Below are 27507 nucleotides of genomic sequence, written 5' to 3' on the forward strand. Positions count from 1 at the left end.
TACAAAAGGGACACAATGAGACTAAAACCATGCGACTTACACTTCTCTTGTTACTTCCCAGTGTCTGCTGAGTGAAAGAGACTTGGAATTTCAGAGCTATGGCAGCAGGGTTTTTATCTTGTTCTGTCTGTACAGCCTCTGACTTGCTGTGGTTATCTGGTTGTGGGCATTCCCACTACGGGACAGCCTCGTGCACCACCTATGTGCTGCCTAAGGCTGACACAAATCAGCCACCAGCCAAGACTGGGTATGATAAGGAATCAGGGCATACACACACTTCACATCTTCCATCTTTGTTATCAGAAGTACTTCATCTATGACTCAGACCAAAAGGACTTCTAATATTACTTTTTTTTTTCCTTTTTTTTTTTCCCTGTTCATTGCTTATCTTCAGAAACATTTTATTTTTTCTTTCCCTGAGCAAGAAATCAGCTTCTTCAGTTTATCCCCTGAATAAAACGCTCCAGTGCTGTGCTCAGATGGGTTGTAAACACTGCAGGGGAATGTTTTTCAAATCAAATGTGAAACTACTCTTTTCACTTATACTCTTCAAATTAAACTTCATAAAATATCAGTGGGCTTTCTCATTTCAAACACAGACTATGCAACAGCACCTCTTTAAGGTGAAATCCTATGGGAAAAGAACTCAATAGATATCCCTTGAGGATGCTATTCTGCTCTCTCTAGAGAGCAGTTGCAATAAATCTAAGAAGTCCTCAATAACTCTCAGCTCAGATTGATTCATTAGATAGATCCCCATCCTCTGTGGTTTGTGCACAGCTGCTTGGCTATGTATGAGAATTTTGAAAGGTAATCACACCTCTTTCTTTAGGTATTCAGCTGCAGTGGAGGTCAGAAGAGCAGAGTTGCCCATGCTGTTTCCCATACAGGTGCTGAATGGAAGCAGCTGCTCTTGGGGGAGACATTTGCAAGGCCAGAGACAGTGGTCCAAAACAGCATTTCCTACTAGTAACTTTTCTCCTTTATTGTTTCCACTGAAGTAATCTGTTCTGCTGATGCAGATACCCTGAATTTCTCTATATATATTTTTCTTCCTTTCTAGTTCTCAAAATCAGAGAAAATATAGGTAGTTATGTTTATCTGGCCCTTCCAGCTCTCACTTTGTGACCTCTTTCCATCATATTCCTAGACCTCTACCATCCTGTCCTGAGGCTGTGACTGTTTGATTCCTTGGATATTCTCCTTTACTGATTTTAGACACAGTCTTGGCAGCTCTGAAGAAGCTCTTTAGTTTGCTGTTGCCCCATGTTGATATTTATCAAGAAGTTACATGTATTTCAGGTATCTCTTTATAGAAATTTAGTATGCATCTGACTCTTTTCCTTCCTAAATAACTTTCAGTTTGGTTAACAGAACTGTGTCTTTCTACTATAATGTAGGCCTCAGTCTACGGTTAGTTGACTCTGTCCATTTGTTCTCCTGTCTGAACAAAGACTTTTTTCTGAGGAGTTTTTTTTTTTTTTTCCTAATTTCCAAGGTATTTTTAAATAAAGGGGTTTAGATGCATCCGTAGTAGAACAGAAGAGATATCAAGGTCACTTATTTGAACAGCTGAGGACCTTCTCACTACCTCAGCAAGCAGACTTATGACTAACAGAGGGACTTCCCTTTGTGATGGGAAACAACTCCAGAAGGGCAGGAGGTCCCTAGGGCTCCTCAGGGTGCTGTCTGAGCTTGTACCTGTTGAGGAAGCCACCGTCCCCTGGTTTTACCAGGCTGTGCTGGGCCAGGGCCTGCTAGGCCCTCAGGCTGCCTGCCCTCTCTGCCTTTTCTCAGCAAGTCCATGTCTCGACCCACTCCCTCTTCCCTTGTTTTTGGTACATGCACCCACTTTGTGTGAAAGGCCACCATCGTGTACTGGCAGGCTGCAGAGGTCTAGCAGCCAAATTTTGCTATGGACATGTCTTGCTTGTTAGGCCTCTATTAGGGATGGGATATGGTTTTGTTAAGGACAGGCCTAGTGGGCATTACAGTAGTGTCCTCACAATCTGCTGCTGGCAGACCCTTTTTTGTCTTCTCTTTCTTGGTCATGGGGAAGGACTTTGTATCTTCAGGGTTTTATTATGGACAGCTCCTGTGGTCTTTGCAATTTAGTTAGGTCTGTTCCTATAATTACAATTTAGTCATCAGACTTTGAGCTGCTTTATTGTAGCACTAGAGAAACACAAAAATTATCTGAATGATGCTTCCCTTGTTGCTATCATTTCTTTGTTCAATGTTAACAGTGCAGTTTTGTTACATAGAGCTCCTGACCTGAAATGCCTGTGTCTGAGTGATGGAAGAACCATGCAATATCCTAAATTGAGTACTAACAGGATGTGATGTGGCTGTTTCTCTGAGAAGAATTAGTCCTTGGTTTGGGCAGATGGTGCAGAGGCTGGTTTTAGATGTGAGGAAGCAGGGGCAGGTACTGATGGTGGAATGGAGTTGTAACTTGGGCAAGTCTTGGATCTTGGGAAAAAGAAGTTGTTCAGACATGGCTAGCAAGAATGAGAGGTGCTGGGAAACATGGTGAGAGAAGAAGATTGCTGCAGAAGTCAGTTATCTGTGAAAGCCATAATGCAAATTTCAGACTTGATGCTTTAAAGACCAAACTTTTTTTTCTTTTTGCCTGTCATTCCTCTAATAGCATTCCCCTGAGAGTATGTTCTGTTTTCAGTGGGACTAGTGGCAGGTATTGCTTCAGGCAAAATCTAAACCTCATAGTTGAGGTTCCACATCAATGATTTCTGCAGTTGAACTTGTACAGATTAGTGATTATTAGAGTTCTTATCTATATTTGTTGCAATTAGATCACTCTGCTATAGTCTTTAAAAATAACAGGATTTAAAACTGGATCGAGTAACTATTTGCAGCATGCTTCTTTTGAAAGAGATGTCTTTATTGTGTCTTTTATTTGCAAATGATGAAAAGGTTTTTGAGACATGAAAGACAGTCTAAATTTCAATTTTTGCAGCTCAAAATATGAGGAAATATATATTTATTGAGCAATCTTACCTGACATCTGCTGGACTGTGATTGATAATTTGTGCTGAGATCAATAGAAATGTCCTGTAATTATAATGTTAGCTTGCCTGTGAAACCAGGTCTGGCTTCAGGACTGAAGAGAGAAAGAAGGTGCCCACATGTCACTCTTGACATTTTCTCAGAAGTATTGCTGCCTCACTAGCTCACCTATCAAGCATGGTGAATTGCATTTCTTCTCATTGATTACTAGCTTTCCTGTGCTGCTGAAGGCATTGCCAGCTATTCCCTGACATGATGTAAAATCCGTTGAATGCTTTGGCAGGTACATTGTGTTAAGAATTGTATTTTTAAAGTGCCATTAAGCAGTTGTTATTAATGTAGCTTTTTCATCTCATCTCTGAACTGGCAATATCTGTGTTTTAATATGTACATAAGCATCAAAGTAGATGTGTCTTTATACCAATATTTTTCTATATTGTAATGATAGGCAGTTTTGAACAGAGTATTCATAAATGATTTTGAAAAGAGTTGGCTGAGAGAATGATTTTATTTATCACTGTCACAAATCTTTAAAATCCACGGGGAGGGTGTTTCAGCCAATGGCATTATAATTTTGAACACCTTTCTTGACCAGGCTTTGGAAATCACACTCTGTCCCTGAATACCCTGAGGGTTACATATCCCCTTGTCAAAGATGGCATGGTCGTTATTCACTCATATAGTGCCAGTAGCATTCAGAGGCAGTAATGGTCTTGTAGTGATCCATGTTATTAGATTTCAGTGGTCTGACAACAATTTACCAAATGCCAATTTCTATATCAGGAAGGGCAAGCAAATAAACTTGTCCTGTCAGCCTCAGCACCAGCATGCATGCGTGCTTCCTGGAACGTCTGAGGCATGAAAATCATCAGGGCTATTTCTGATTCATCTCCCTTTGAAATAAAAACAGGTATTTATGGAGAAAATACTTTGGGTATTCACTGGTTCATTCATATCACATAAGGGCTTCTGTACGGGACTCAGCTCGTGAGGCATACACGTGAAACCAGTCCAGAGATTCCCTTCTCTAGAGCATTGGAGCATTTGCTACATGCTGGCTGATTGATTCACTCAGGTCAGTGGACATGTTCGTTTTCTCTTGCAAGTGATAAGCCCTGGCGCAAAGCGAGGCTGGTTGGATCTGGGCAGTGGTTGGAACCTGCAATGGGGGACTATGTAGAAAAGGGCCGGGTGCCCTCTCTTGGCCATCTTCACAATAGCATCCAAACCCGAGACTGAAATAGCATATGGGAATGAAACAACCCGATTGCTTCAGTAATAGAAAAAGGCTTAAATGCTTGTGACCAAATTAAGAAAAATGTTTATTCAAATGAAGGGCCAGGAGCTAAAGATAAGAATCTAAACCCACAGTGCTTCTCTAGCTTTGGGTGAGAAATGTTAGTCCATCCCAACGATAGGACTAATAGACCTCTCTACTGTTCCTTAGGGTACTGATAATAGCTACAAGTGAGCAAGTCAACATTCCTTAGCTAGGTGGTGTTATGGTCTTTCCTGTTTGCCTCGTGTCATTTATCACAGCTGTTTTGTCATGTAATTTATATTTTGATGAAACACTGTGACTAGTTATTTCAACACGGTAGCAGTTGAGTGGAAGAGGTGGCTTTGAAACATCATTCATGCATGCCAAAGTGAGTGCTTTAGTAAGGCTCATTGGAGACCCTCTTAAATTTGTAAGGTTATTCATTTTATCAGCAACCCAACCTATCAGTTCAGAAACTACAGTATACAAATCTTCTAATAGAAGAGCATGTACTGATGGTAAACAGTGGTTTATCTATGTGTAAGATAAATGATCATTGAGACAGTATTTAACTTTTGAATAAAAATACTGATTAAATAAAAAGGATGTTTGATCAACCTTTTGTTGGTCAGATAAGAATGCCTGTGATAACTTGCAAAGCTGCAGTGTAGTGAAGGAGACTTCGTCTACAGAAAGTCCTTGTCATACTAATAAATGAAGGCATTCTACAAAGGATTTAAAATATATTTATGGGGCTCATAGAAAAATGGAATTTTTTATTTTTGCTGAAGACCAGCCCTAGCTATCGACTGTGATGGAGCTCAGCTGGTTTATATCTGCCAAGGTTGTAGCCCCATCCTTTTCCTGAGCTAGACATCTTGGTAATTTATTGATGGATAAAAGGGAACATGGTCTAGAGCAAAACTGGTTCTGAGTGCTGAAGTTGTAACCTGCTGCTGTTCCAGGCAAGTTACCTCCTGGCGATGTAAGACAGAAAATTAAGTAGCAAACACAATGTTAGGTGTTGAACATATGCGCTCTATTTCCAGCTCTACTATGGGCTTGCTATGCGACTTGAAAGATATCATTAGATCTCCTAACTAATATAGTTGTTATCTGAAATTAAAAAAACTCTCTCAGGGAAGTTTCTGCATCTATACATAAGCCATGTTTTATGAAACACCCTTAAATGCCTACTAGAAAAGCACTATTTAAAGCTTTATTACTGGTTTGCTGGCACATTGTTGTGTGGCATTGATATAGTGCTTGCCATCGCAGGATATCCCATACTAGTGGGATGATATTTGCATTTACGTGGGTATGTCTGATATTAAATTCTTCACTACAGGTAAAACTCTGATGCTCAGTTAGAGATGAAACACAAAGCACCTGAATGCATGTGAGTCTTTTGAAGAAGTGCATGACTTTGGGTGAATTTCCCCTGGCAGAGAAGCCAGAAGGATTCAGAACAATCTTTAGGCTGAACAGAACATATTTGGAGGCAGAATGCAGAACTTGTAGCTTTGGGCAGCCATGTGAATGAAGACAGAGGAGAAAGATGGGCCACAGTGATAAAAGGGGAGCTTACACCTGAGATATCTGAAGGGTCCGGGGAGGAGTGGTAAACCATGAATCAGAATCAGTTGCAGTGCTCCACTTTTAATGTGAGCTTGACTCAGAGCCCTTGACATTCTTTGCAGATGGTGCTGCAAGTGGCTTAGTAGACCTTGTTGTAAACCAATTCTTGTTCTTCCAGTAATTAAAACCAGAATGCATTTAATATTGAAATGCAAAATACTCCTATCATTTACTTGCATTCTTCTACTTGAGTTAGCAAGTCAAAACATCCCTACGTGAAATGGGACTGCAATATGCTCAGGCAGTATATATACAACAGTCATCAATCAGACAAAATATTTGCTGAGATGCATGATAAAAAGCGAGCCATTAAAAGCCTTGGTGCTCAGAACAGACTGTGCAGATTACCCTCCCAGGCTACCTACTGCCATTCTGTATGGAGCTGTTTTAGCTTATAAACAACAGTGGACACAGTGTTAAATTTTTGTGTGCTTTTATTATTAATTAACAAAAACAGGACCGACATTTGAACATCAGCCCCATGTTTCCAAAGGTAGGTGGTTTTGAGGCACGTAGAATTGACTCTCCTCAAGGCTATACCTCATTAGTTTACTGATGTTGCATATCTGTGTATCTCCTGGAATGGAGTAGGTGTTTTACACACAAATGAAAGATGTGGGTGGAGGAGGGAAGAGGGCTGAATTATTCACTTTCCTGCACTGCAGCTTGTGTAATCATGTGTACCATGGCCAAGTGAATGTAAAAGACCATAAGTTTGAGGCTGATATAAATTAGTACAGCCCTGTTGAAGTTGACAAATGTATCCTGGGCAGCTTCTGCGAAGAGTTAGTCCTGCCTTATATTCACTGTTGTGAACGACTGTAAAGAAGAATCAGGCCTGAGGTCTCAGGTCTTGTTTACACATACTAAAAAGCCATAGGAAAATAGGGGGAAATGACATGTAAGTAAAAGTCTTAAAATATTATTTTGAGATGTACAGATTTGTAGAGAGGTATACAGGTAACTTAACTGCACTGAAGCAGACAGATATCAGATGGTTGCTCTTGGTGAGGACAGAAAATCAGGGGCACAGACGGATTCCTGTTCCAAGCCATTAACTGCCTCTGTTTTTTGATATTTCATAGGAAACCTAGATTGGGAATAAAACTCTCAGTCTATTTGACAATTCCATGGGTTAAAACACAGTGCAAATGCTGGGAAAATACCACATGGAAAAATGAAATGCAGTTTCTGAGTAATTAATCGCTCAGCACTGGTAAAGCAATGTAACCATTTATTAAAATAGACGAGCCTTTGTGTGCGATTCACAGCTGAATTGCCTGCTAATTAAGAAAGCACTAATATTCGTTTAGATAATAGTCTTGTCAATAATTGTGGGTAAAAGGAAGCAAAATTTTATTAACTGAAAGAAAATGGGATGGATGGCTTCTGGATATTGAAATCTGAAAAAAAAAAATTCTGAGGTTGAGAGATATTGTTACTGAATGGTACCAGACGCTTCCTGTCGAGCGATTACATTCTATTAGACACCTGCCAGGACACTTTTCTCTCATCACTCATTATAATCAGTCATGGTTTTATATTGTATCTGATAACATGCTCTAGGGAATACTTAAGCATATTGTGAGGGAATAAAGAGGATGGGAATAAAAATATGATTGTATTATGTTGTTTGTTTACCTACTGACAGAAATTCCTGTATCCATAATGTGGTATAAAAATAATTTTCAAATGTCTGTGTGCATCTCATTTCCAGAAAAATCAGTGAGGGACAGTCCAAATCCCAGATGGGGTTTGGGCTACATCCAGTAAAGGGTTTGGGTGTTGCAGACAATACCTGGTGAAGCATATGGCTGGCAGAGTGGGACTGAGAGTGGTTTGGCTGGGGAGATAGGGCAATCCAAAATGAAATGCCCCACTAGCAACAGTAAGTGCAGGGACATTCTGTAATACATCCTAATTTATAAGGCATCCTAATGTCTAATGTCTTAGGGATGCTTATGTGCCTAAAACATCTGGGCTTTGCAAGAAATACATCCAAGTTCTTCAGGTCAAACAGGTACATTGCACAACTTTAGCCAGATATCACCTTGATCTGAGGGCATCAGACAGAAAATTATTTAGGGTGGCTTTTTTAGTTGCCTTTTTTTTTTTTTTCCTGGCATACCCCCGCAGTGTTTTCTGGCAGACTTCCCTTTTCTCCATGCCAGAAAAGTCTACACACTTTTTCTGTAGACTCTAGGGGTAACATTTTGCATATCTAATCTTAGAGATCTATGATGTAAAATTCTGCTTCTCAGTGAATCATTGACAGTCCCTTTATGATCAATGTAGGTGAACAGGACTCTTTTGAATGAAGTCTTACTGTACTGTAAAACAGAAGGGCAAAATAGAAGAATCCTGCCTAAAAATATTAATTCCTCTCCTGTAGGGATCTTAAGGTAACTAGCTCAAGGTACACTTTTAGGGAGATGTGTAGATATCAGTGACCTTCAAACTCTACATTCCACTGTAGATTTCAAGGTCTCCCACAACAGAAAGTCAGTGGAGGAATTAGTACAGAATGAAAAATGGTCGTCTGCTTGTCTCCTCCTACTTCCCTATCTCAGACTTCTCCTTCCAAAATTACAGGAATTGTACTTAGTTGTAATCTGTTATATTGTTATAATCAGAAAATCAGTTGTGTTTTGTTACTCGACTTTTTGCAAGTGTCAGTCTGGAAGCTTACATATCTTCTGTTTTGCTTTCTTGAAAGTCCTGTGCTGAGAGAGAGGATCATTGTAGCTCACATTGAATTACAGTGCCTCTTCTGGGAAGCTTTTTGTATGTTTGTAGTATTTCCCTTCTCTGAAGTTTGTTGTTGTGTTATATGTATTTGGAACATTTTTGCTCTTGAAAATAATGAGCATAGTTAGTATGATAGTGGAGGAACTGGTATTCACATAGTGTGCAGTCCTTCTTTTCTGCTTCTCCATATCTGCTTTCAGTCTGCATTGAGAATTTTCTGGATTCAGGAAGTTGTTCCTTGCGAGCCGAGTGAACTCCGTTCATTGAGTGTGACATTGATCAGTAAGATGTGACTTTTACAAAACCAATTACCAGTTAACTTGGCTCTAAAACATTTTAGCTGGCAGCTAAGGGTTTTAATTTTCAGTCTTCTTAATGGAGAGCTGCAATGATTTGTTGAAAAATGCTGGAGATCTTGGAAACCCATAAGGTTTACAAAGTAAACCCCCCAACGAAAGGAAATAAACTAGTTGCTGAAAAGCTGGGTTAAAGAGGGGACTTGATCTAACTTTAATTCAAATAGTAGTACGTATTGCCTTTATCATCAAAATGTTATGAGTATATGTACTGGTAGAGAGATTTCAGTCCTGAATGCCTATTAATACTACATAGCTTTAGATTGTGTTACTTCAGGTCTAGGCAACTTTTCAAGCTGAAACAGTTCTGTATTTAGATAGTTCTGCCAAAACACCTTAAAACCAAAATAACTTGTGTGCCCAATCCAATCTTTACGATATAGTTCTAACGAGTATAACATGAATCAAATCCCAGGATGTGCTGTTTATGAATTGGATCTTTTGGAGGATCAATATATATCTACATATATATATATATCACATATATATACGTGTATATATGTGTGTATATATATATACAAACATATATATATCACAGTTTTCATTTTCAGGTCCTTTTCAATGACCACTTACATAATCACCTGTTGCCATTATGGAATCTGTTAATCTCTATGTAATATAGTGCATTATTAATGAGACTTAACAGGTAACAACAGGTAACTTGCAGATATCCCTTTGGTGAGAAAGTGCTATTTGCCTTGTTTATTCCAATAAATAGTCACTCATTTGGGTTTTGTTTGCAATGTCGAAGCTGAGGAATGAAATTTCTCCTGATTGTTTATTTTTCAGCTTCATGCTAAATCAGGAGGTAGAAGTGTAGTCCTCTCAACCTTGTAGTGATAACTACAAGGACTTCTGAATCCAGAGATGAAGTCTGCTTGTCTATGACTGCACTAGATGATTTTTGATTGCTAATACTGGTGATTTTGACAGCCATGTGAATTATACATTGCATAACTGATGGCTGTAGACTAAACACAAAGGAGGTAATTTGCTCAAGGGGATTAACATTGACATCTTAAAGAGAGAGTCCTTAGAATGAATTCAGTTCATGTAAGGGTTATCTATTGCTATTTATTACAAGTAATTTCAATCTCTCTCTCACACACACACATCTTTTAAATGCTTTAACAGTCTTTGTCCTAAACATTACAGAGGACCTGTCTAAACATTGTCATGACATTCAAGATCTTGCTAGGGAAAATGTACTATCCAAAGACAGGAAGAATCAGACTGATGATGATTTTATGATTGTTCATAACAGTAAAACCGTCAGGCAGAGGTTTACCAAGACCATGGGGACAAAGTTTAGGCCAATAAAAAGTGCACTGGATTAAGACATTCTTGTATTCAAATCACTCTCTTCATCCTATACTCGATCACGTTTATGTTAGATTTGGAAAGTCTTTGGATCTTGCTATGTCTCTCTATAGTGATATATCTCTCTGTAGTGCTTATGATAAACCCTAGTGATACTAATGCACCATAAAAGTCTAATTTCACCCATTCTGAAATTTACTTTGGTTAGTGACATGAATGAGCATCTAACTTATAGCAAAACTCAACCGAATTCCCCAACAGTTTATTTAGTGAGAGAACAAAACTTTACTAAGTCTGTGAGACTCACCTGGTTCCTGTCCCAACCTTTGACTCTCAACAGGTTCGCGAATTAATTTGTCTGAGATAACAAATTTATTATGCAATTTATTAGTTTGGCTTTTTGAACTACAATCTTTCCTGTGTTTTCTTGTGTTGTTCACCATGCCAGGACACTTTGTGTAGCACTTTGTGTTTTGTATGAGGACCAAGAGGGCTATCTGCCAACATCTCTTTTCCCCACTATCTCTCTACCCTGATCCCTGGGACTGTCAGATCTGGGAACCTCAGTGAGATTGGGTTTCTTTTACCCCCGAGAGCTCTGCCCCTCTTGACTCTCTCTCTTTGTCTGTCACCTAAAAATTTGACCTTAGACTGCATTGGTCTTGTATTTAGAGATTATTGTGGGGAGAACCTGATTTGAAGAAGTTAGCCTTGCTGCTCTTTTTTTTTTTTCTTTTAATTTTTTTTCTGTGTCTCAGCTCTCCCTAGGAGGCTCCTCCAGTGGCTTGAACTCTGTGTGGGACAGAAATGTCTTTGTGAGCTATGATTATGTGATGTTTCCCTTACAGTGAGATCTAAAAAGGATGGTGGATGATGATGATCCTTATGACACTGAGAAAGTCCTCCTCTATTTACCAGTCATAACCCCTTGAAAAAGAAAGAGAGAGAAAAACAAAAACCAAAAAAAAACAAAAAGGAAAAGGAAAAATAAAAATAAAAGGAAAAAGAAAAATAAAAAAGAAGATAGAGAAAAACAAAAGCCTCCCAAAAAACACATATCAAAACCAAACTGGTTTAAGAGCAGGGCTGAAAGCTGACTTTCTTTTTGTCTTTTTTTGCTTGTTTTTACCACTTGGTAATTCCTTGGCTTAGAGTTGACTGTGTTACGATAATACATATACAAATGGCTAAACTCTGTACAGAAACTGCAGCTTTTACCTCCCCTCTGGGTTAGCATTTTTCATGAGATTATAATGGGTATGAAAGGTATGAATGTTTTTATTTTTATTACCAAGAAACTTTTCCTCTCTTTCACATCACATCTAAAGTAGAAAATAAAGACAAGGAAAACTAGCCAAGCAGTTGTCTCTCTCCCTCTTAAATCACTTTGATGTTTGCTGTTCCAAATGGGCTTATTCCCCAGTTTTGCCTGGCTGTTTGGTAGGCTGGTAAAGAGATGAATGATGCTTTAAAAAAATGATTTCTGCAGAGTGAGTTTTCTGAAGAAAATGCTGAAAATGTCTTCTAGTCTGTTTCCTCTTGGATTACTTAAATTTTTTCTGCTCAGTCCAGCTATTTGGACTGCTTCTCAATCAAGCTCTTTCTTAGAATCCATTTACTCACAGTCTTAAGGCTCTGCCAGGGTCACCTCACTCTGTTTTCATGTTCCTCCTAAAAGTTTCACCATCTTTTTGTATTTTACTGCGGCCTAAATCTCCATCTAGGCTCCCCATAATTTCCTATCCCCTGCTCTTGTGTCTTAGGCTTTACCTGTTCAACAAAGATCCTCTGCGCTATTTCATTCCTGACTCTTTCTCTTTTCCTTTCTGGTTCTTGACATCCCATTAACTCTTTTCTGGGCTGCCTTGTGTCTGCTGGCACCTCGCCCTTGGCTGTCTGATGTGTACTGATATTAACAACCAGGCCGTCAGTGCTGTCTTTCATTGCTGGCACCAACAGCTGATACTAGATTTTAGATCTCTCCCATCTGTGAACTTCGATCTGATTTTTGGAGATAATAGTCCAGCCTCCTGGTGATTCAGAAAGGTGCTGTTAAAACTGTGTACAAGTAATTCATCTTCATGACTATGAAAATAAATTTCAAGTCGAACTGTGTGATAGCGCAGAAGTAGTAGGAGGTATTAAGCCCTTTCTTGTAGTTGATGCTTACTGCATGATATACTCACTCTTATTGTTGTGGACAAGAGCAGAAGGTAGGCTGGCATTGAGTGTACCTATTGAATACCTACACTACACATGTTACAATAAATAAATAGCTACTGAATGCTGGAGCCTTGGCAGTATAATAATAGCACTGAAATAATAGGCACAAGTGTCAGTTGGCATTAGTCAGAGACATCACCCCTAGTTTCCTGTCCTCAGCAGCAGCAGCTGTTCTCAGGTGACAATCAGACACTGTTGAAACAGAGCTGGTGAAAGCTTTAGGATGTTGAATGACTACAGGGACAGGAGTTGGACTTGATGATCCGTGTGGGTCCCTTCCAACTCGGGATATTCTATGATTCTGTGACAGAAGTATGTAACTGGGAAAACTCTGCCATCAAAGTGTGTTAGAAGCTATAATGGCACCCAGAAATCTTGGGAGGAGTATATTGAAAGTCTGGCATGTAATAATCTCTATATATTTAACATGTAAGATGTCAACATTGTAGCACTGTCAACAGTAGCAGCATGGACATCGATGGGCAAAAGTGCAACAGGAATGATAAAGGAGATACTAGCTGCCAAAAGCCACTGCCAAGGTGGTCAGAAGATGCTCTGAAAGCTGTCTTTTGATCTACATAATGGATCGCTATGTCCTAAAGCAGAAATGAAATGCCAAAAGATAGTGCCTGGAGAGTTTCTGCTTTTGGGAGCTGGCTCCATCCCCAGTGAAGGTTGTGGTTTTTTTTGTTTTGTTTTGTTTTTGGTTTGTTTATGTTTTTGACTCCTCTAGGCGCTGTCACCCTGGAAATGAGGTAAGAGTTGGGCCTCTTGTGGCATTCCAGTGCATTTGATGCAGGTCTGACAGCAGAGACTGGCTGGTCCTCAGCAAATTCTCTGCCGTCCTCTTTCTGCTAGATGGAGACATTTTCTTTCATAAAAACTACTGATCCTCCTACTTTGATCTAGTGGCCTTCAGGAAAAGGGTGCATTTCAGGCTTGTGGTTTGAGAAACCTCTTCATTTTTTCATTATTTTCTGTACTCAGTGCAGGAGGGCAGCAGTGTCTTGGTAAAACTGCCAACTTTCTTTTGTGAAGAAGACAGCTAGCTGGCCATGGCCTTGACTACAAGCTTTTAAAGAGTAATGCCCAAACATAATAAACAGGTTGAAATTATAAAATCATTACTGTCACAGTTTACAAGTTGTTAGTTGAGCTGTTTGTGCTTTGCTGATTGCTTTCATTCTTCATAGGAGTATGTAATTAAAATATTCATATTTAGATTGCGGCCCATTTAGGGCTGAATCCTGCTAGAAGCTGAGCAAAATTCTGATAGTGCTGAGAGATCTCAGCTGTCAAGGAAGCAAGAGTCTTCTGCATCTGGCAGAGTGCCTTAACATTGATTTGTTCTTATGTTGGAATAAAACTGGCAAGGAATAGGGAAGCAGTTTAGGGCTCAATTAACAAACAGCCTTTAAAAAATGTTTTTCACTTTCTGCCTTAGGCTTTGCCTTGGGCTAGCCCTGTTCACAGAGCTAAGACTTAAAAGAGCAAAACTGCTTGTATACATAATATCCTGCAAACAGTAATTCTGCTCTAAAATACAGGCAAGTCAAAACATCTAAGAGACAGAAATTAATGTCACAAACACCTTTGGAAAAGGAGTCAATCAGGCTGCTATTAGGTCAAATTATTCAGTGGAATATCTAAGATTTTTTTTAAGTGTTTGCCAACCAGAGCAAAGTAAATTCATTTTGGACTTGGGCATGAAGCCAGCTGGGCTGAAGAAATCATTTGGCTGTTGTCTGGGGCATGAGGAGACTCTTGTTTTGTTCTGTGTAGGGAGAATTTTGTGCATGGAGTGGTGCGGAGATCGAGCTCTCCTGCAGCTGGAAAATGCATTAGATCCATCTATTAACTATGATGGTGGCTACTTCTTTCCTGTGGCACTTCACAAAAGTCCAGAGGGCCTATGCTATACCTATGGGGAGTTTTGATTAACTCTCTTGTGTATTCTTACCAAAGGTTATGTTATGACGCAGAGGAATATTTTTGGAGAGGTGTTCTTGAAGAAGCAATAGAAATCATCTCTGCAGAATGACAGTGGCTATGTCTGTGGTCCTGTGACCCTTCTTCTAGGAGGAGCTAATTCCTAGAAAGAGGTTAGCACCACTGCCCCTCTCCCTGTCTGCAAATCATCTAGGAAGCTGGGGAATTGAGAGTCTTCAACACATTGCAATCCTTGTACTCCTTTAATAGGGTCAACTGCTATACCACCTTTGGGTGATTTTCTTCTGAGGTTTTCTAGAGGTCTTTGTGGGCAAGACATGCATTCATTTGCTTTATCTTGATAAATTTATTTCTGATTATCTGACTTTATGAGATCTTTTTGCTTCTCTTTCCATTCAAGATGAATTCAGCTAGTATTAAGAGAGAATAAATCCTTCCACAGCAAAGTGGAAGACTTTGACTCACTTTGAGTCTACATTCAGTTTGTCTATACAGACTTCCTAAGTTATTATGATAGTGCCAAAATAGGAGATCTACTTGATATGTTTTTGTTTTGTTTTGTTTGAGTAGAGGAAGACTGCCTGATCACATGCTTTCTTGGCTCCCTTTGGAGAAAGGTACAGTATAATCTCGTAAATGAAGCTGATTCAAAGTTTCTCAGCACTGCAAACAAAACTGAATTTTGCTGCACCAAAGATGGAGCTTGGATCTGCTCCTGCCACGGGGAAGAAAGAGACAAGCCATGAGGATATGAAGATTTGTCACAGGGAAAGAGTAATCCCTGGGAAACTGTGCTTGCTGCTCCTGCTTCTGCAGGAGGAGCAGGGTGCAAGGTTGACCTTTAGGAAGGAGTCACACCACTTTGTTTCTTCAACAAAAGAAGTCACAGCAGCTAGTCCACAGGGGGCTTATACAGGCTACAATAATTTTGAGCAACCCAATCAAGCAGTCTCTAGGAAATGCAATAATATCATGGCATTCTTTCTTAATGAGAGCGTCTGTGAAAGACAGAGCAAGGGATGTAGACTGAGGAACGGAAGGCATTACTGGGCAGGTCTCTGCCATCTCACTGTGGTCTTTGTGTTCGAGTCTGTAACAGAAGGAGCTGTTCTATCAGTAGCAGTAAGAGGAAAAAACATTCTACTAGGTTCTTACAAAGGCTAGACAATATATATATGGAAATTACATTTCAATTGCACAAACTGAGGATTAAAAAATAAGGCTTATAGGCTCTTTTTTTAAATCCTTAGTCCCTTTGGAAGTTAATTGATTGTAAGTGTCTGAATAACATGCATCTTTTATGAAAGGTTGATTAATGACTATAAACAAACCCAGGATCACTTAAATCTATCCAAATGGTAGTAACAAATCTAAGTACATGAAATGCTATAATAACTATCATGAGTGACAAATTCTTAAAGCAAGCTTCTTTTGTGATCATAGTTGTGCTTTCTGGCAATTATTCTTGGTGGGGAATTGAAACTGCAGTTATCTAGATTATGTAAATTCAGTTTTGCACTGGAAATTTCATTTTATTTTTTAAGACGTGATATTTAAAAATGCTATGGTGTTTCAAATTTCCACTTAAGAAGCTATCAAAATTTTAAGGAGGAGTCACAGTTAAATGTTACTATCAGTTAATGATGGATAGTAATTTTTTCATCTTTGCTGAGACAGAATTTTCTCCTGCTGTCCAGGATATTTGAATGCTTTGTCTACTATGAAGGTGAAGTCCTAGTTTTTCTTACTGTCACATATTTTGATGCAGCACCTACTGCTGCTCTTGATAGAATGAATCATAATCTGGTTTTACGTGTAGATCTCATAACAGGGGCATTGACTGATTTTCTTTTTCTCAGTTTTATTTAATTGTCTACCCATATCATTTCATATCTTAAACTGATAAGGCATGAAATTGTCTACTAATTTGCTTGTGCAGTGCCTGGTAGACCTGAATTCAAGTGGGATCTCTCCGTTTTATGTCCATCATAATTAGCTGTTCATATTGCATCCGCAGGAACAACTCTTCCAAATTTGAACTGAACTTTCAAACACTCTCACTTTATATGGCCTTTTCAGTCATAGCTATTTTCTATGTTGCTAATCATGCAGAATCATGCAGAAATGTTGCATGTCTTTACCTGTGATGCTCTTCTCAGCTTTCTCAGCTCTTCTCATATTATCTGCTCCTTTCATTTATCTCCTTTCCTCTATCATTCTGCTCTGAGTGTCCGTTTATTCCCTTCTCAATCAAATGGTTTACCGGTTTCTGTGGTATATCCCACAAAGTCCCAGTGGACAGCCTTTGCTTATTTTTTTTGTTGCTTGTTTGTTTTGTGTGTGCGTGTGCTTATTTGACTGGACCCTGTGCAAATGGACAAAATTCCGATTGGATTTAGTAGAGTTGATTGTGGTATGGATTAGGTCAGAGTTGTTTTGTTAATAATGTAAAATGTCCAAAAAAACACATCATGAAAATGAAAGGAATGATTAAAAAGGAAGTCTCCTGGCTCTCTTGCAAAAGTTCCAGCAGGTTATTTCCAGTTCAGATCATAATTCCTTCAATAATCTCTTCCCTGGTGCTTTGATATTTCCAAATGCTGTCTCATTTAGAAACCAGAAGGGTAAAGATACTTGCAAATGAGACTGTATCTGATAAAGAAAAGAATCATTCCGACATTTCAGCTCCTTGGGAAATGATGGCTGCTGAGCGTGTGGGAAAGGATGAGCTTACAGTCAAAAAGCGCAGTTTGTAATCAAAGCCTGTGATTCTTTTCTACCTACATGACAAATTTCTTGTAAATCCCTTAATTTCTTTTCCCCCTTTCAGTGCCTGTAGAAAAAGAAGCAACACAACTTCCTTACCTTACAAATAAAATCACGAGGCACATTTTTGTTTCTTTTGCAAAGCAGCTTAGTATCTATCTGTTGAGAAGCTGTTTGGGATTCATGGACTGAAGGTACCTTTATTCTTTTTTTTTCCTCTTCCTGTGCAAAATATCTGCACCTCTTGACCCCTCTTTCATCCACTTCATGTTCTAGTTGCTTGTCTTAATATAAGCAGTCTCTGAGTTGGCAACATTTCATGCAGGGGCACTGCACTACCTTCAGCTTCTCTGCAATTAATATTCTGTCCTGTCTCTTAAGCCCGGCCCTGTGTTCCTAATGTCAGGCTGACTTTGTTTAATATGACCAGCAAGGTAGCATGTGTTTCCAAGCTGAGTCCTGCTGCCACTTCTGGAGGTATCTCCCATTAATCAAGAAGGCTACTTTGTCATAGTGCAGCTAATGTTATCACCAAACTTTAAGTACAGAGGTGGAATAATAATGGCTCCTGTTTCACTAAATGGGGTTAACACAGCTGAATAGCTTCCCTGATGGTTTATTATATTAGTCTTTCAGAACATTGACTGATTTGTTTTTATTACCAAGAAAGCTTTTGTCTTATGAAAATGACTTGGGACCACAGGTCAATGTTTTCCATGTCACATCTCCATAAGAAATACATTGCTTCATTATATTTTGTATTCTGCCACTGCAATCTGTATGTCACTTAAATTTATTTGTCATGATACCACTGCCAGGCTGCCATTAAATTGTTAAAGGATATTCAGGAAATGTTTTTGCAGTAACTTTTAGAGGAAGACATATGGAAATGGACTATATCTGTTAATTGACTTTTTGATATGCAAACCTTCCAAAGTGTAAGGCCTGGTATGGATCACTCCACGTGAGCAGAATATTTAGTGTGATGATGTTCGTGATTTTTTCTGTGAGGCAAAAGAAAACATGCTCTAAGAGGCAAAAGAAAACGTGCTAATTACCTATTTATTTAAATTAAGACACTAAAATGTTAAAGAACAAGAGTGAAGTCCATAGACAGACCATAATATATCCCTCTCTTCTGTTCCTCCACGCTCATCTCCAAAAATAAAATGGTCTGTGATATCTTCTTGCCTGAATAATGTTTAAAAATTGCAGCTCACAGAAGATGAACGGACAGTATGAGGGATACATGCAAAATGAAAACCCCTGATCAGTCTGAGAACTCATGGGCAAAGCTCCCAAGGTGTTTCAGGTTCATCTGAACCAGGAATCCCAGTCCTTGGACATGGCACCTTCCCATTTGAAGAAGGAGCTGTCAGAGAAGAGGCCACTACCTCTGAGCTAACAAGAAGTGATGGTTCTCAGACATGTCCTGGGGGACAAAAATGAGACTGCAAGCTGGTAGCTGGGAAAGATTGTGCTCTCCTGCTTCAAACACTATGATCTCTAGCAAGATCACTAAGTTAAGAGGTATTTAAAGTATTAATTGTTCATACTTCAGGCCTGCTCAGACTATCTGAAGCTAGAGTTCTTAATACTGATTCCATAGTAATACAAATACTTGAAGATAGAATAATGCAGCAGTGCTGAAGAAAGGTGCTCACTTTTTTGCTTGCTAAGATTTAGTTTGCCCCAGTTCCCTGATACGATTTGGTGTGGGGCTTCACAAATGTTTATGGCAGCATAAAGTAGCATAGGGACATGCTGTCTTCTGCCAGGCTAGCTGGCTTTCTGGAGGTGGCAGAAAGGATGAGCTTTGTGTAGCAAATCAGGTTTGGAGTTACAGTGGGAGCAGTAACCCCAGGAGGCATGTGCTGACAACATGAAATAGGGGTAAAGGTAGGGTGAGGTTGATCAGACATGTACCTGTTGCCCAGACAAATATGCTTAAGTGAAAATGTACACAGGTCAGTGTGAGATATGTGAAGAGCATAGTGACAGACAATAAAAAGGAAATCCACAGCCTAGGGAAGACAGAATTATTTGCTTTCAAGGAATTATGTCATCCAACAAATCTTGAAAAACAGCAACAACCACGACCTAAACAAAACAACAATTTTGCAAAGTTTAACCACTCACTGTTAGTTAGGCAAGAACTGCAGCATAGTCTGAGCAGCCTAAAAAAAAGAGGCGAGGGAGCAACATCCAGGTATCTAGAAGAAATAGAAAGTTTATTAAATTCAGTCAAAAGACTGATGACTAAAACAAGCTTTTTGTACCTTCCCAAGCACTAGATTAACAGGAGATTTCATAGATAGCACTGAGAAGCCTGCTTATGTGCATGCAGTTTGGAAGCTCTGCTCACAGTACCTCTCCAAATGTTAACCTGTTTTCATTCTTTTGGGTTATTGTCTGGCATAGACAGTATAGAACAGGTCACAGGAGCTCTATAATAAAAAATATGTGGAATGAAAATATATGGAATGCAGCTGTGGCATTACATTTTTAAGAGAGAAACTACTGAGAGACCAGAAATAAAGGAAGCCAATATAATTCTTATATCTGTGTTCATTGCTGTCTCACTAGGTGAAAACCGAAGCAAAGACATTAGAAAAAACTGCAGTGTACCTTTGACGGAGCTTTGCTTCTCACTGTAGTGTAGTTCAGTATCCAAAATTACATTTCTGGAAAAAGTTCTACCTATTGAATTTTCTGTTTTCATTAGAGTTGCTCTTCTGCATTATTGCTTATAAGCTTAGTGCTAACCAATGATTCTCAAAATATCTTGCTTTTCTAAAATCGGTTTGCTCTATGAAGCACAAGCCTATAGGTAGACACCTACAAGTTTTGCTTGAATTTTGGGGTAGCAGTAAGCCCCTAACCTGTTTAATCATTTGCAGTATTCACAAGGCTTGTGTGAAATAAAATACAATGCAACAGAGATACAGAAGAGAAATTGCTTTAAGGAATATTCCAATTTAGTTCACTAACCATTAAGTATTGTTCTACTTTTGTGAACTTAAATCTCTGCTGACACAAATCTTTTATGTCCTGCAGTGCAATTTGTAATACTTAGATAACTAATGCAGTTAGAACAGTTTTCATTAGACCTGAGGAAGTTTGGAATTGCTCATTATCTTTGAACAACTGAGTGCCCATTTTCTGCAATTGGAAAGTTTTTATATTTTAATAAATAAGTATTCTTGAATATATTCCTGAACTCTATTTTATCCGTCATTGTTTAAAAGATAACATTGAGGTCATTTGGGATATGTTTTTGAGACCAGTAATAACTGTCACATAGACAAAAAGCTATAGCAAAACCATGGCCTGAAATCTTCCACATATAAAATCTTGTGCCAAATTCAGGAGCTGGTTATGAAAATTATGTATACAGAAATTACGGCATATTTAACTAAAGCAGAACAAAATGAAAGTGTTGAACATTTTTCTTTAAAAACACACGAAAAAGCACTTGGGGCCATCCTAAAACCAACCATGTTTTTAGGCTCTAATGGGCTGAAAAAATATGCATTTATTTTGCTTAGAAATGTAGGTGGGTGCCACTCTTTCCAATTGATGTCTGTGTGATTGATTTGACCACTGAGATGTCTTGGGGTTCAGATTTTCTCCTGCCAAAAAGATCTTTGAGCCCCTGTCATCTGCCAGGTTGAGCTGGGGGCCCATTTTCCCTTCCTGATGTGATAGCAGCATGGCCAAGAGCAGACACTGAGGACCTTCCAGTGGCTGTCCACTATGCACCCTCAGCCACCCACAGCCCAAGCCTGTCCTGTGAAATGCTTCTCACTTCTGTCTTGCTTATCAAGTTATACACGCCAGCTGTACTATGGCAGTTGTGTTCATATTCTAATGCACAAGGAAAGTAACCTAGCTTTAACAGCAAGGTAAACCACCAAAATTATCAAATTTTCATCAAATTATTCTGTATTATTCTGAAGATGCTGGGGGTTATAGTCCATACGTGTGCAGTAAACAAACAGTAGTTGAAACTGCAGTGACTTTGTGCCTCACTGATTTTGCTTAGGCTCTTACCTTCTGGGGACAATCTGGTAGTCTGAGTCTCTCCTTTTAAGAGAATTTTAATTTTTCTCTAAATGTGCCATGTAACTAAAAGGCTTCCCTAAGGCAGCAGAACAGGTAGTACTTTAGACGGGGAACTGAAACTTAGCTAAAAAAAAAAAAAAAAAAGGCATTTGTCCTTTCCAGTGCTATTCCCAACTAGCTTGTCTCTTCCACCAAGCAAATCACCTACATTTTCCCTAAATTTCCTTTTGCAGGCTTGGGGACCTGTAGAATCCCTCCTTACATGAGCCTCCATAATTTACATTTCCTCCATAATTCAAGTTCTGGAGGGCTTTAGTCTTCCTGATTTTGTCCCAAACCATGCATTTATACTTTTATTTCATTGCCTCTCCTTGCTTTCTTGTCTCGTATGCTCACTTTTGGCATTTCAGGGAGCAACAAGGTTCTTCCTAAGCCAGATGACACATCTGGTCTTCTCTTTCTGAGACCCAGTTAACTGGCCCTCCTATTAAAAATACCCTACAAGTAACATAGTCTCTAGTTTGTTTCGTTGTTGTTGTTTTTTTTTTTTTTTTCTTCAGAAATGGATGAATCTGAAAGGAGAAAAGAGTCTGAAAGAGAAAAATTCAGTAAAAGCAATCTGTTTGACAAAACCAAAATCAAATGAACAAAATTATTAGGATAAAATGTAGGGCCACAGTCTTTATCAAAATTGTTATTGATAAGCTGAAATGTATTTTCTTATTCATTTTTTTTTCTTCATTAATCTATTCTATCCCCACTATCCAGAGGGAAACATCATCACATAACCAGAGAGCAGCAAACCTCCAGCTGCAGACCCCTGCAGACAGGAGTCTGTAGACAATCAGTTTGGGAAACCTCTGCCCCAGGCTTCTAAATGATTCAACATTTGTGTAAGTCAGGCTCATTCTCCACTAAGAACAAAAATGGTATTATATAGCTAAATAATTTTTTAGCCATGTTCATTGTAATGCTAAGAGATGCAGACATTATGTGAACTATTCACTAATACATTTTTTCTCTCTAATAATTAGGTAATAAAAAAAAATGAAAGTGTTTGTCAGCTATAAATATGCACCCAAACTGTGCATGAAAAACTGTGGGCTGTTTGTGTTCTGCTGAAAAAATCCTTGCAGTGATAACGCATGACTCTTATATAAGTATTGTAGAGGTTATGGGGTTTGGCATAGCTTAAACCAGTATTGCTAAACAAACTCCCATTACATTGGGATTTAAGATGAGGCTCAGATATTCTAGTTTAATAATACAAATGACGTGTAGAAAATACTACATTGACAAATAATGAGATGTTGTTATATTGTTCTGACAAACCTGAGTATTTCAGGCAAAGATAAATCTTAGTATCTGGCCTTTTATTTTCCTCAGCCCTTTTAAAATCTTCAATGTGATACTTTAGAATGAGGGATATTATGTAAATTCTGACATATTACAAGGGGGAAAACAATTTGACTAAAATAGGTTAAGAGGTCTTATGAATCGAAACTAAAACAACTGCAGAGAAATCACTTAAGTCACTGCTGAGATGCATTAGTTTCTGGTAATGCATAAAAGCTAATTAACAGTGCAGTGAACTGGAGGTAATTCAGAAGGAAACGTTATTAGATGAGAAAGCACAAAAGAAAGTGAAATGTATTTCATCTTACTGACAGAGAATAGGTAAATATCTACAAACGTCCAGAAGCAACCTTGATAGCAAGGAGGAAGAGTTTGTCTGGAGATGTTCTCTGGGGTGCTGTGTCTGTAGGAATAATAGAGTAGAATAACAGGTGGTCATGCTGTGAAGTAAAAGATTAAGGGCTTTTCTGTGCCAGAGTCTGGCAGCTATTGTGGCTGCATCCATATAGCCCCTTAATGAAAATAAGAAAATATTTTTACTGATGAGGTAAAAGCAGCCAGAAGTACTTTCTTGAAAATATGAGTGAGGATTATCTTCTAGTTATACTTGAATAAAGAATATAATATAAATAAAATAAAATATGGGCATAATTTAGAGAAGGGCTGGCAGTGCATAGAGGCTGCACTGTTACTTGGGCTTTGCAGCAGTATGACAGATCATCACCAAATCTGTGACATCCAAGAGGAACCATCCCAGCAATTTTCCCCATTGCCTTAGACAAAAGGAGCTTCCCTTTGCCAAATATGGCTGGTTCACTTGGTAGAAAGTGCCCAAGTGGGACTCCCCTTGGGAGTTCCCATCCTGGTGCTAATCTAGAAGTAGCCAGGAAATAGAAAAAGGAGGAAAGACAGGATCAATAAAGTAAATGAGGTGAAGAAGCAACATGAAAGCAACAGAGACAAACCAATTAAAATGAAAAAGGAGGGCTAAACCTGCTCCCTGGCCAGATGTGTCCCTGGAGCCTCACCAGTGCAGTCCTAACCATAATGGATAACCTGGTGGAGTTAAGGCATTCCCTGAAACACAACATTTCTATGCAGGACATTTCAGCAGCATGGTGATGTCTTCTGAAAATTATCTGGGTGGTGTGTGTTATCCAGCCTCCCCTGAAAAATTGGTATCTTAATGTTGGTATGGGTCATGATGAGGTTAAAGATTTTAAATGCTAAGCCACACATACACCCCTGCAATTAATTTGACTACAGTGTACTGAAATCTAATTTATTTTCTTATTATCTCACAACCATTAAATTGCTAGGGTTGAGCTGTATAAATGCTTTAAAGAAAGGCAGCTACTAGTCACTAAGGGATATGGCAGAAAATTTGCTTTTCAAGCTTCGTTATGTAACGCCAACTTATTTTAATTAGAATTTTGCTCTCAAAGTCCCACGTTACCTAAGTAGCATGATCCCTGAAACACAGTGGAGATCTCTGATAGCCCAGGCAATCTATCTGCTTCTCTCAGCAGGTGCTTGGCCTTTGGTGTTATGTCTCTTAGGCATGTGAGCCCCCCAGCAGCTCCTTGCAGTGTTGTCTATTATTCGTGCTTACTCAGAATGGGTCTTGTTCTCTGCTGTCAGAAGTGCAAGAAATGTCTGTGTAAGCATTGCACAGCTTTAATTCTTCTGCAGAAGAGTGGTCCTCTGGGAGGAAAGTCAAATAAACAGCAGCCTAAACTGTACTCCAGGTAGCTGAAAACCAGGAACAGGACCAAACCCAATTATTTACAAGATGATGCTGATGTTAGTCTTTTCTCAGTAAGAAAAAACAAGTAGAGATGATTTTTTTTTTTAAGTAAGTAAATTCCAGCTAATTAAAGGTTTCCCTTTCTTCCAGTCTTGCTTGAGAGTTATAGCTGTATTAAAGTCTTTGGCAAGCATCAAAAAGGTGTTGTGGTTTAACCCCTCAACGTCTATAGCCAACTGCATCACCTTCCTATGTTTTCTGTGACACATCCTGTTGCAGAACATGGAGACTTACTTGGGCAGGCAATGAAAGTAATTTCCATGCAAAACCCCAAAAGAAACTGTACATTTGTCATATCATAAAAGGGTGATTTGTGTATGTAGGTGACAACAATCCTGTTCTATTTTTTGTCCCAGCATTCTCGCACTTCAAACAGAGCAGACCAAACAATTTGTTTCCATGTAATTGTGTTAAGCCTACAGGCAGCTGAAATTCCTGATAATTGTGCTATGCTTTGTTATGATGATGAATTACAGGGTATGTTTCTGCTGTGCTCATTAGTCTGTCTTTGCAGTCCTCACCCTGCATGTGGACTAAGATAAATTAGGCATTGACCCTGAAAGGCAGTGTTCTGATGAACCATATTGTTTTAAAGTACCTGTTTTGTTTTGTTTTTTTTTAATTTTGCTTTTTGACATCAGTTACTCTTTTGATTCTGAAAATGGGAGATATAATTTTTTCTTCACCCTGTTTTAGAGATTTGAAACTTTATAGAACTTGTCATCCTTTAGACAAAAAACAGGAACTAATCTCAACAATAAGTGCCTTACAAAAACAACATAACAATCTTACATATAGACATTGAGAACTGTTTTGGAAAAGAAGGGAAACAATCTTGGAGCAAAATAAAAGTGTTGTCCCTGTCTGGAGAGAGAAGATATCACTGATAAATATTCAGGATTATATAGATTGGGAGGCAAATTTGAAGCTATTTAGAGAAAAAGGACAAGCAAGGTAATAATTGAGTAATTCAGCCTATTGTGAGCATTTGCAGTAGTTTACTGCGTGAAATGCTTTCTTCAGAGAGCAGACACTGCAGTCAAGTAAGAAAAAAAAATGTAATCAAGCATCTGCAGCATGTCTTCTTTCTCTCGGTGGACACTACTGTTTTTGCCAGATATGGCGCACTCACAAGATGTAGGATGGGAAGAAGCTCAAAGACCTTACTCATTTGTCTAAGAAAATATAATCTAATAGAATAGCTAACCACTTGATGGATAAATTGCATTGTATACCTATGTATATTTACCACATCCATAATCGTATGTACTATGGTCAATGCCTATGAAAATGCTGTGGTGGTGACCTTTTTAGGGAAATTGGTTTAGGGAGCTGATTTTTACACAATATTAGGTTATTGGTAAAATTCTTTTTTTTTTTTTTTTTCCCCTTAAATTATCTTTTAAACAAAGACATCATATTTTTTCTTTCTTTTTCTTTTTTCTTTTTTTTTTTTCTCCCCCTAATATGATATTGTGCTTCTGTCTGGATACAGTGCCTCAGTGCTTCATGTAATTTTGATGCCTGAAGTCTCAATTTGCCAATATTCTGGCAATTTATCAGTAAGGGCATTAGCAACAAAGTATTTGAAAACATCCGAACAATCAGAGGTTACCGGCTAACTCCATCCATGCTCCAAGTTCCTCCAAATTTGCCATCTGCTAAGTTTGAATGAAGAAGCTGAGGTGTGAATTTTTAGCTGAAATATTATCTTGTGATGACACATGTACATGTCTTGCAAACGAGAGCTGATATGAAATGTGGAGTGAGTTAACTCATGACTGTCTAAAGCTGACTGTATAGATATTCTTTAAAGTTACTCTTAAGCCCTGAAATCACTTTTCTGTAACCCTTTTCAAAGTGTTTACTGGTACTTTCTGCTTGACCAGGTCTGAAGACAACAGATGTTACACATCCTTGTAATCTCGAGGGACATATATGAGTGTGCCTGTGATGTGATTTTCTCCTGTTAGTCTCCTTTTGAATTGCAGGATGGAAACCATCATAAGCCACTTCTTACCAGTGATGCATATACTATGGCAATAACATTGCCTTTCTAGTTAAAGCTCCTGTTCAAGTACCCAAATTCCAGATATTCAGCTGGCAACAGAAATACCTAAATTTGTTATGCCTACATGTAGGAGTTTATTTGTGGGCTAGAGGGTTGCTTCAGTCACCCACACACAAGGAATTGCTGCCATTTCAGATGCCCTGGAGTATACGAAACATCCTGATGGGTCTAGGACACCCATTGCCAGCTGGAGAACAGGCAGGTTACTCTCTCTAGTCTCAGATAGTACTGCCGCCCTCTGTGTGGTCCCTTATTAGAGCCAATAAAAATCTAGTGTGGAGTTACTGGAGCTGAGCGAGTGATGCAGATAAGCAGCTGCTGGTTCACTGAGTTAGTGTAAACTGAATTGTCTGGGTCACATTGGCTAGATATCTGCAGAGTATAACAGAGTACGAACAACTGATGCATATGTAAACATTTACATGTATATAGCTGTATTTAGATATCCTAAGCACAAAATATTTTGAACAGTCGATAAATTATTTTTTTTGAATTTGAAGGGATCATTGCAGAAGCTTTCTCTCAGTACTAATGCAAAATAATCAGAGCATCTCTAAAGTATAAAGATCACATGGGGAAGTATCTGTCCTATGGAAGGTTGTAACTGGATACTGAGGTATTTACCTTCTATACAAACACTAACATGTAAGGCAGACCAACCAACAAATGACCTATCAGTTAGTTATCCAAAGGAGTCTATTGCTTTAAAATGAGATTTTAAAAAAATAAAAAATAAAATACTTGAAGACACACTAATGATTGGTGAGATATTTGAAGGAGCTAAGCAGTAACTAGACAAAACAGTGTTACCACTGTTTTTGATTGCTCTGATTCCAGTAGCTTTGTGAGAGTGATTTCCCATTCCTTGTTAATGAAGACCTAACAGAAAAGGTGCACCATTTCTTTCAGTAATAGATTT

Source organism: Cygnus atratus, chromosome 5 (genome assembly GCF_013377495.2).
Source record: "Cygnus atratus isolate AKBS03 ecotype Queensland, Australia chromosome 5, CAtr_DNAZoo_HiC_assembly, whole genome shotgun sequence".
NCBI classification, from domain to species: domain Eukaryota; kingdom Metazoa; phylum Chordata; class Aves; order Anseriformes; family Anatidae; genus Cygnus; species Cygnus atratus.